Source organism: Brassica napus, chromosome C2 (assembly GCF_020379485.1).
Source record: "Brassica napus cultivar Da-Ae chromosome C2, Da-Ae, whole genome shotgun sequence".
NCBI lineage: Eukaryota > Viridiplantae > Streptophyta > Magnoliopsida > Brassicales > Brassicaceae > Brassica > Brassica napus.
In genome coordinates this window covers 17,421,230-17,431,197 of record NC_063445.1, presented here as the reverse complement: position 1 = coordinate 17,431,197, position 9,968 = coordinate 17,421,230, and the positions used below count along the sequence as shown (strand labels likewise).

At 39.5% G+C, this 9,968-nt stretch overlaps 1 pseudogene; it reads left to right on the top strand.

The window, feature by feature from the left end:
• The first annotated feature begins 340 nt into the window (after positions 1-340).
• Positions 341-2,024, top strand: LOC106379363 (annotated as a pseudogene).
• The last annotated feature ends 7,944 nt before the right edge of the window (positions 2,025-9,968 follow it).

Genomic DNA, 9,968 nt, shown 5'->3' with positions numbered 1-9,968 from the left:
TTAGTTGTGAATAAATTAAATATGTAAAATATATTTATATTATTTTATTTATTTTTTTATTTATCTTGAATTTTAGTGAACAATAAAATAAATTATTAAACTTCATACGATAATAGTTAGTGCGGAAATAATTAGATAGTTCACGATTAGAAAGTACTTGGCCAAATTGCAATAATCTAAAAAAGGAAAGACATAAAATGTAAAAAAAAAATAATGGATGACAAGCGTTGCAAAAGTCTTGGGCAATGGTGAAATCAGAATGGGCCTAGAAAGGCTTAATCCATTGGCGCGTCACACTAACGCAGTCGAAGGAAGCATGGAGGTGATATCACAATCACACGTGGCGTGAGGGAAGAGAAACTCAGAACTAAACTGCAATCCCTCACTCGCTTCCTTGTCTCTCCCTCTCGCTGCATCCACTCTACGTACGAACCCTAAACTGCAATCCCTAAAGGTAAACTCCCTGTCGCATCATCGTGTCTACGCTCTTCGTACAATTAGCGATCTGTGTGTTCTTTCTACAGAGGTTCCTGAAGATTTTTATATAAATTGGGTCTGGAAGATCCGAGATGTGTACAATTGATTGTCTCCATGTGGGTTAGATTCATGATTGATTCTTTAGTTTTGGGTGAAAGCACGTTCCTTTGCTCTGTTGTCCTGTAACCCGTTGACGCCTCTTCAGTTTTATTTGATTCTATATTTGTTTTATTGCGTTGAGTTCACTCATTGTGTAGTCTTGGGAGTTTGAATCACCTTTCTAGGCTTCCAAAGTGGTGAGAGAGCCTTGATGCTTTGTTCTCAGTTTCATTAGATTACATTTGGATTACCATTGATGATTTGTTGTTCTGTGCAACTCCAATGATATATGATTGAATAGATTTATATTTTTTTCAGCTGTTCAAATCAATGCCTGTTTTCTAATTGTATGAGTAACTTGTACAGGTGTGATTTTGAGATTATGGCCAAAGCTACAAGGACAAGACGCAGGATCCATTCACGACGGATCAGAGCAAGACCGTACAAATCTCAGTCTTCTAATCGACGTGTGGCAAGTAACGTGTTTGCAAAAGATTGTACAAAGTGTCTAGAGAAGAGGGACTATGAGAATGTTATATGCTCAGTTTGCATGGAGTGTCCCCACAACGCTGTTGCTTAGACCAGTTCAAGAAAGCGTCAGCTAAACTCAAGTCAACGTCTCATCAACCGGTCAACAAGTCTGAGCTTGGGAATCTCACATGCCCACTTTGTAGAGGCCAGGTGAAAGGTTGGACAATAGTGCAGCCTGCACGGGACTTTCTGAATCTCAAGCAGAGGATCTGTATGCAGGGGAACTGTGTTTTCGCTGGAAGCTTCAGAGAGCTGAGGAAACACATGAAAACGGATCACCCTTGTGCAAAGCCGCGTGAAGTTGACCCTGATGTGGAGCTGAACTGGAGAAGGCTTGAGATTGAGCAGGACCGAGCTGATGTTATCAGCACGATTAGGTCGATGATGCCCGGTGCAACGGTGTTTGGGGATTACGTTATAGAAACAAACAACCCCAACGGTTCTGAATCAGGTTCTGAAAAGGGTCGTGATCACCATGCTGGATTTGGTAGGAATTTGTGGAGTGTTATCATTATGATGCATGGTCTTCGGGCGTTAAGGAATCAGACAAGACTCTCTGATTCTGATTCGAATGACTTGACAACCCACCATGGAACAAGTGAGATGACTGTCTCTTGAGAAGTAGAGGAAGATACGAATGGCAACTCTTTGGCAAGTCGAATGAGGCGACAAGGTCGGGTTCTACTAGGACGCTCAGGCAGGAGACGCAGAGATAGAGAAGCTAACCAGAGCACAGGTCCTCCTAGATGAGACAAGTTACAACAAAACCCTTTGTCTGATTCAGGGTTCCAGGTTAAAGTTGTATGGTATGGTTTATGTACAAACGTAGTCGAAATAATGCTTTTGGACCTTGTGAGAACCCTTGTCTACTTTCACCATTGACAAAATTTGACAAAGAAGCACTGTGTTTACTCGTTTTTTACTGCATCTCGCTGTAACTTTTTCTGGAAGAAAATTTAGATAAACATCAATGTGAATAAACATGAATCATGATGATGAATGATTCATCAGTGACCCTGAATCATGAACACTGTGACTTTTCTTTTAATTTTACCGTTACTCGTTTTGTTTATAACTTCCATGTGTGTGGATACAAGTATTCAGACTTGTGTGACCACCAATATTCATGACAGATATTCATGATTGATTTCTTAAGAGAAATTTGGATGCATATACATAGCAGGATTAAACTTACTCTTTAACCAAGAGCAAGAGCATCAGTGAACCCCCCTTGGGGTTTATCTTTTCAATTTTTTATTATTAATTTTTTTTTTTTTGATTTAAAAAAAAAAAAAAACTAGACTAGTCGCGGGCCGCCACGATACGTGGGGCCCGCGCTACAGTGTTGAGCTTTAGGAGAGAGGGGTTCAACCCCAAGAGCTTTAGGAGAGAGAGGTTCATGTGATTTACTTTTTTTTTTTTTTTTTTTCTTGATTTCTGTATGAACTCCCCCCCCCCCCCGTAAACCCTTAATGGGGGTGCTGTGACAACAACTAAGCTATGATATATGTATTAATTGCCATATTACCATTTTTCACTTTTACCTCTCCTTTTTAATTCATTTTCTAAGTTAAAAAATTATTATTATTATTATTTTATTTTTTTAACACAAAGTTTAAAAAATTATAATTTGAAACTTTTATATACTTATAAAAAGCATAGATTTTTTTTTTGTATATGACATGTTTTGAATTTTATAAAACTGACATATATTTATAAATTGAATATATACATCTATAATAAGATTTTGTACTATTCTATTTATGAAAGGCAAAACGGAATATTAGTGATAAAATTTACCTTTCTTCCATCTCTCTCTGTATGTCTCCTCAATCGCCATCTCGCTGTCTATCAGTCTCGCCAATCTTCATCTTTATCTCCCTCCCTTTTCTCTCCTTATTTCACTCCATCTCTCCCTAGTCTCTATATTTCTCTAATATGTAATGTTTATATAAAATATTGTTGTATTCTATTTTATTTACGAAGAGTAAAATATAATTAGAATTATTCTCTCTCTCTCAATAAGTAGCTTTTATTTATTTTATTTAACCCACTGAAAATATTTGATTGTGATAAGGTATGAATTAATTTTGTATACCAACGGATCAATGGTAAAAGCATCTCCAGTCTCATTTTACTCTGACCCGGCTCTTCTTTGTTCATTATGTGTTTCAGGCTACTGTGTACATAATTTGGAGAGAGAGAGAAACACTCGGAAACATGGGGACAAACCACGCTCAACTGTAACCATGTACAAGATAATTGACAGGCTTCTTCGAAACCGTCTCCTCTCATCGATGAATGAACTAAGAGATGGAAGATACCAAGATAGTTTCCAACAATAGCTAAGAGCTATCTCTGCATCTTAATTCGAAAAAAAGTTTTCTTCACATCATAGATAGAAATGGTTTAAATACCAAAGTTTACACATGATGTAAAACAATATTTTTCTTTTGAACCAAATTTAACATTTTATTCAAAATAATAAAATCTCATTTTATTTTTAACTTTAAAATTGAATTTGGAGTATAAAAAGTATAGTGATATTTTATTTTTCATTCTATAACAAAGTAAAACATAATTTATTCTATAAACAGAGTAATCCATTTATTTTTTGTTTATCATTATATTTTTTCACTTTAAGATAGAGTATCATTGGAATAGAATTCAACAATATTATAGAGTTACTCTATTTGAAGAAAAAATAGAATGAACCATTTCTTATTAAGTATAAATATGTGATCTTGCAAAACCATATATATATTCCACTACAATATTTAAGGTTATTATTGTATTTTACATAAACCATAATTTATAGAGAATTAATTTGATTGATAACATTTTATCGGTACAAATATCCGCATTGTATGTGGAAGCACCTTAGTCAACTGGTTAAGATGTAAAGGCTTCTACAACTAGGTTTGCGGTTCGTATCCTAGACTACTGCAATTTAGTGTAGGTTATAGGATGCGAAGCTTATCAGAGGTTCTGTATGCAGAGCCGTTTGTTGTGGTCGCTTGCTACGGAAAGAATCTGTCCATCGAAGATGTCGTACATGCAGAACCATCCGACGCAAATTACCACATCCAATACTTAACTTCCCCATATCTTTGGGTCCTCCAAGTCTCATTATGATGCTCATATTCATCCTGAGCCGAGTTGAACGGTCTTTAGTTAAACAGTTCCTGACATACGCTCCGAACGGTTTATCTAGTATTCTGTACATACCAATTATTTTCCTTATGATCCAAAATCATTTCTCATGGTTACTTTAGCTTCTTTCAACCCTAATACATCCCTTAACAAGTCATAAATCTTGGTTGGTCTTAATAGGCTATTCCCATCCTTCTTCAAATGCATTGAATGTTCCGATAAACTATGTGTGGCATAATTCGCTTTGACACATCTTTCATTCTTTGTCATCCTGACTTATGTTGAGGTTTAGTTAAGGTCTCCCAAACCATATAAATATATGCCAATAGATTTGGATGAATCTGGCCATTCTTATGTGCTTGGTCGCTTTAATGAACAAATCGAGTAACTCGTGTTGGCCGCATATGATTTCGTCAACCATATCTGTTAGGAAATACGCGGTCAAATTTTACGGTAAACCAGAATTTATGGGAGCGGGAAAAAAGCACACACAAAAAATTGTTAACGGAGTTCGGCCAATGTTGCATACGTCTCCGGACCTGCTACAAATCTTTTATTATCAACCCGGGAAATTTTACAAGCTCACAACTCACACCCCGATCTCAAATACACTCAAAAATTACTCGTAATTTCTTAAAGAAGATTTTTTGTGAGATTTTTTTTTCTCCTTCTTCTTCGATCTCTCTTTGTTCTCTCTCTGTGTTTTCTTGTTTTGGGATGCATGAAATGGTTCACCATAGCTCTCCTTTTATAAGCATGAAGAAGGTGTTTGGTGGTCTCACAATCTTTGACAAAACCAACATCAACAATTTCAGCCGCCTAACATCACCGTCCATGCCATCACCGTCCATGCCGACCATCACAAAAAACGTGTTCTTTGACTTACAATCTCCCACTTGAAGACTGATTTCAATGTGTCTTCACATCTTGATCAATGTAGCAGGTCTTCCCAGCTTGTTACTCCAACAAACCAACTGAGGTTGCACACAACCTCAGCTTATCATACGACACGACCTTCGTCAACATGTGTGCCGGATTCTTGCTTCCTGTGATCTTCTCAAGCACCAACATTTCATCTTCCAACGCTGATCTGATGAAATGATACCGACGATGTATGTGCTTCGTCCGAGCATTGTAAACCGGATTCTTTGCCAAATCGATGGCACTTTTACTATCACAGTATAACACACATTTCCCTTGGTCATGGCCTAGCTCTTCTAGAAAAGACTGTAGCCATATCATCTCTTTTGTTGCCTCCGTCACTGCAACATACTCAGCTTCACAACTTGATAGAGATACAATTTTCTGCAACTTTGAAACCCAACAAATTGCAGTACCGCCAAAGGTGTAGACATACCCGGTTGTGCTCTTCGTGCTGTCAATGTCACCTCCATTGTCAGCATCGACATATCCCTGCAATCCCGTCTTAGACTTCGTGAAACATAGCGATAAACTTGGATTTCCTTTCAGGTATCTGAAAATCCACTTAACGGCTTCCCAATGTTCATTTCCTGGATTGCTCATAAATCTGCTGACGACTCCCACTGCATGTGCAATGTCTGGCCTTGTACATATCATCGCGTACATCAAGCTGCCAATAGCAGAAGCATATGGAATTTTATCCATATATTCCATCTCGTCTTCCGTCTTTGGAGACTATTCTCTGGATAACCGAAAGTGACTTGCCAGGGGAGTACTAACTGGCTTCGCGTCATCCATGTTAAACCACTTGAGGACTTTCTTCACATACTCCTCTTGTGATAGCTTAAGACCTTCCTTGCTTCTACTGATTCTCATCCCTAGAATCTGTCTTGCTTCTCCAAGGTCTTTCATCGCAAACTCTTCTGAGAGTTTCGTCTTCAAGCTATTGATCTCGTGAAAGTCTGTTCCTACTATCAGCATGTCATCGATATATAGGACCAATATAAATTTGGACTCTTCAAGCCTCTTGAAGTAACAACAGTGGTCAGCTTCACACCTCAAGAAGCCGACACCTTTAATAAAGCTGTCAAACCGTTTATACCACTGTCTTGGAGCTTGTTTTAAGCCGTACAAACTCCTTTTCAGCTTGCAAACAAGGCTTTCCTTCCCTTTGATCTCAAAGCCTTCGGGTTGCTTCATATAAATTTCCTCATCCAAATCACCGTGAAGAAATGCCGTCTTCACATCCATCTGTTGAAGATGCAGATCTTCTTGTGCTACCAGCCCAAGAACAGTTCTGATGGTCACCATCTTGACTACAGGAGAGAAGATTTCGGTGTAGTCAACGCCTTCTTTTTGTTGGAATCGCTTCACAACAAGCCTCGCTTTATAGCGCTTACTCCCATCAGGTTCTTCTTTTATCCGGTAAACCCACTTGTTATGCAATGCCTTTTTCTCCTTAGGCAAATCTGCTAACTCCCACGTGTGATTGGATAACAACGAGTCAATCTCGTCATTCATTGCAAGCTCCCACTTGATCGACTCATCAACTTGCATAGCTTCCTCATAACATTCAGGCTCGCCTCTGTCTGTGAGCAGAATGTAGTTGAGCGATGGAGAAAATCTTACTAGCTTTCTGATGATTCTGCTTGACCGTCGTAACTCCGTGACTGGTGTATATGGAACCACTTCAGAATCATCACTTTCTTCAGCTTCACCACTCTCATCTTGAGAGATTTCTTCTTCTGCTATTGCGGTATCCTGTGGCAACTCCGGTGTCAGGATATCTTCTAAGTCAACTGCTCTAGGCTCTTTCCTCTCCGAGCCTTCTCTTAGCTTATCCTTGTACAAACTTCTTCGTTGAACACAACATTCTTGCTGCGGATGATCTTTCGATTTTCATCATCCCAAAACCGGTAACCAAACTCCGCGTTACCATAGCCGATGAAGTAACACTTCTTAGATTTCGAGTCAAGTTTACTTCTTGCAGCATCATCAATATGAACATAAGCTAAGCATCCAAACACCTTTAGATAAGAAAGGTTTACTTTCTTTCCGCTCCAAACTTCTTCAGGGATCTTAAATCCTAATGGTACAGACGGTCCTCTGTTTATTAAGAAGGCTGCGATATTGATTGCATCTGCCCAAAACGTCTTTGGCAATCCACAGTGAAATCTTATGCTCCTTGCACGCTCATTCAAGGTTCGGTTCATCCTTTCCGCTATTCCATTCTGTTGAGGCGTTCCAGTAATAGTCTTCTCCATCTTGATCCCATTATCAGCGCAATATCTCTTGAACTCGTCGCTGATGTACTCTCCACCATTATTAGACCTTAAACACTTCAACTTGAGATTCGTCTCAATCTCAACCATGGCTTTCCATATTTTGAAAACCGAAAACACTTCATGCTTGTTCTTCATGAAGTAAACCCACACTTTTCTTGTGGAGTCATCGATAAAGGTCACATAGTAGTATGAACCTCCCAGCGATGCAACAGGAGCGGGTCCCCACACGTCAGTGTGCAACAGCTCTAACTTCTCAGATTTTGGCTCTCTTCCTCCTTTAGAGAAACTAACTTGTTTCTGTTTCCCAAGGATGCAGCTTTCACACATCTGATGATCCACCGTCTTCAGATCCGGAAGAGGGCCATTTTCCACCATGAGTTTCATACCTTTCTCACTCATGTGTCCCAACCTACAATGACACAACTTGGTATGTTTGGCATTCTCGACAACAGCAACAGTGTCTTGATAACTCGTCGTCATATTTATGACCTCTAGCCACCACCATGGAACCTTTCTTGACTCTTCAGGCTCCACCACCAAAATTAACATTGTGCTCCGTATCATCAAGTTGACCTACTGAGATCAGATTTCGCATCAACTTGGGCACATGTCTAACCTTTGTAATCTTCCACACACGTCCGTCTGACATCTTCAAGTTGATATCTCCAATACCAACTATGTCCAAAGGTAATCCATCAGCAAGATATACCTTTCCGCAATTTTCCGCAACATAATTTTCCATGATGTTATGGTGCGGTGTTGTGTGGAACGACGCTCCTGAGTCAAGCACCCATGAATCGACTGGGCTATCGACATAGGAGATTGACACTTTGGTGGTATTTGCAGTTGCATCACGAGCTTCAATTTTCTTCGGGGAATCAACAGACACTACCAGTGCATCAGTGATTTCACGTGTCACTGCATTGGCTCCGCCTCTAGTGTTGTCTTCCTTCTTCGGTGGTGCTCAGCAATTCTTCTTAATGTGACCTGTCTTTCCATAATTCCAGCACTCTGCAGGCTGCCTGAACTTGGACTGACCCCGTCCATTCCTTGACTTTGATCTGCCATTTCTCCGGTTATTTCTATCTGGGTTTCTCCCTCTGTTTTTCCACGTTGAAAGCAGAGCTTGTTGATGCTTCCCCAGAGTCTATCCTTCGAACTTCCTCAGAAAGGATATGATCTCTAACATCATTGAACTTAAGCTTCTGAGTACCCACATAATTACTAACCGCTGCCCTCATCGGCTCCCAACTATTTGGCAGAGATGCCAACAGAATCAGTGCTCGCATTTCATCGTCAAAATCGATTTCAACTGATGAAAGTTGGTTGACAATCGTGTTGAACTCGTTCACATGTGCGGCAACCAGGCCACCTTCTTCCATCTTCAAATGAAAGAGTTTCTTCATGAGAAACACCTTATTGTTTGCCGAAGGTTTCTCATACATATCCGAGAGAACTTTCATGAGTCCTTCCGTGGTCTTCTCCTTCGCAACGTTGTGAGCAACATTTTTCGACAGTGTTAACCTTATAACACCCAGAACTTGTCTGTCAAGGAGCTCCCACTCATCCTGATCCATCTTCTCAGGCTTCTGGCTCAGCGGTTGATGAAGCTTCTTTCCGTACAGATAATCTTTAATTTGCATTCTCCAAAATGCATAATCTGTACCGTCAAATTTCCCGATACTGTGCGCCGAACCGTCTTCGCCTCCCATCGTTTCTGGAACCACCGTGTATTAGAACACCTTTGTCGACAAACCGATGTTACCGACAAATTTCACTATTCACGAATTACTATTCACGTGAATAGTAACTCCGCAAAAATTTGACCGATCACCGTAACTCAAGCTCTTATACCAGTTGTTAGGAAATACGCGGTCAAATTTTGCGGTAAACCAGAATTTATGGGAGCGGGAAAAGAGCACACACACAAAATTTTTAACGGAGTTCGGCCAATGTTGCCTACGTCTCCGGACCTGCTACAGATCTTTTATTATCAACCCGGGAAATTTTATAAGCTCACAACTCACACCCCGATTCCAAATACACTCAAAAATTAGTCGTAATTTCTTAAAGAATATTTTTTGTGAGAATTTTTTTTACTCCTTTTTCTTCGATCTCTCTTTGTTCTCTCTTTGTGTTTTCTTGCTTTGGGATGCATGAAATGGTTCACCATAGCTCTCCTTTTATAAGCATGAAGAAGGTGTTTGGTGAGCTCACAATCTTTGACAAAACCAACGTTAACAATTTCAGCCGCCTAACATCACCGTCCATGCAGTCACCGTCCATGCCGACCATCACAAAAACGTGTTCTTTGACTTACAGTATCACCAAGCTTAGTCCCTATAAATTTTCTTTAATAATTTTCTAATTTTATCGTACTCACTAAATACTTGCGATTTCTTCCGGAATGTATTGACATTTGACACTTACCAGTCAAACCGGTGTTTTCGTGGTAACATGTTAGTTCTTTGTACGGATCATTACAGTGATTATAAGGTTAAA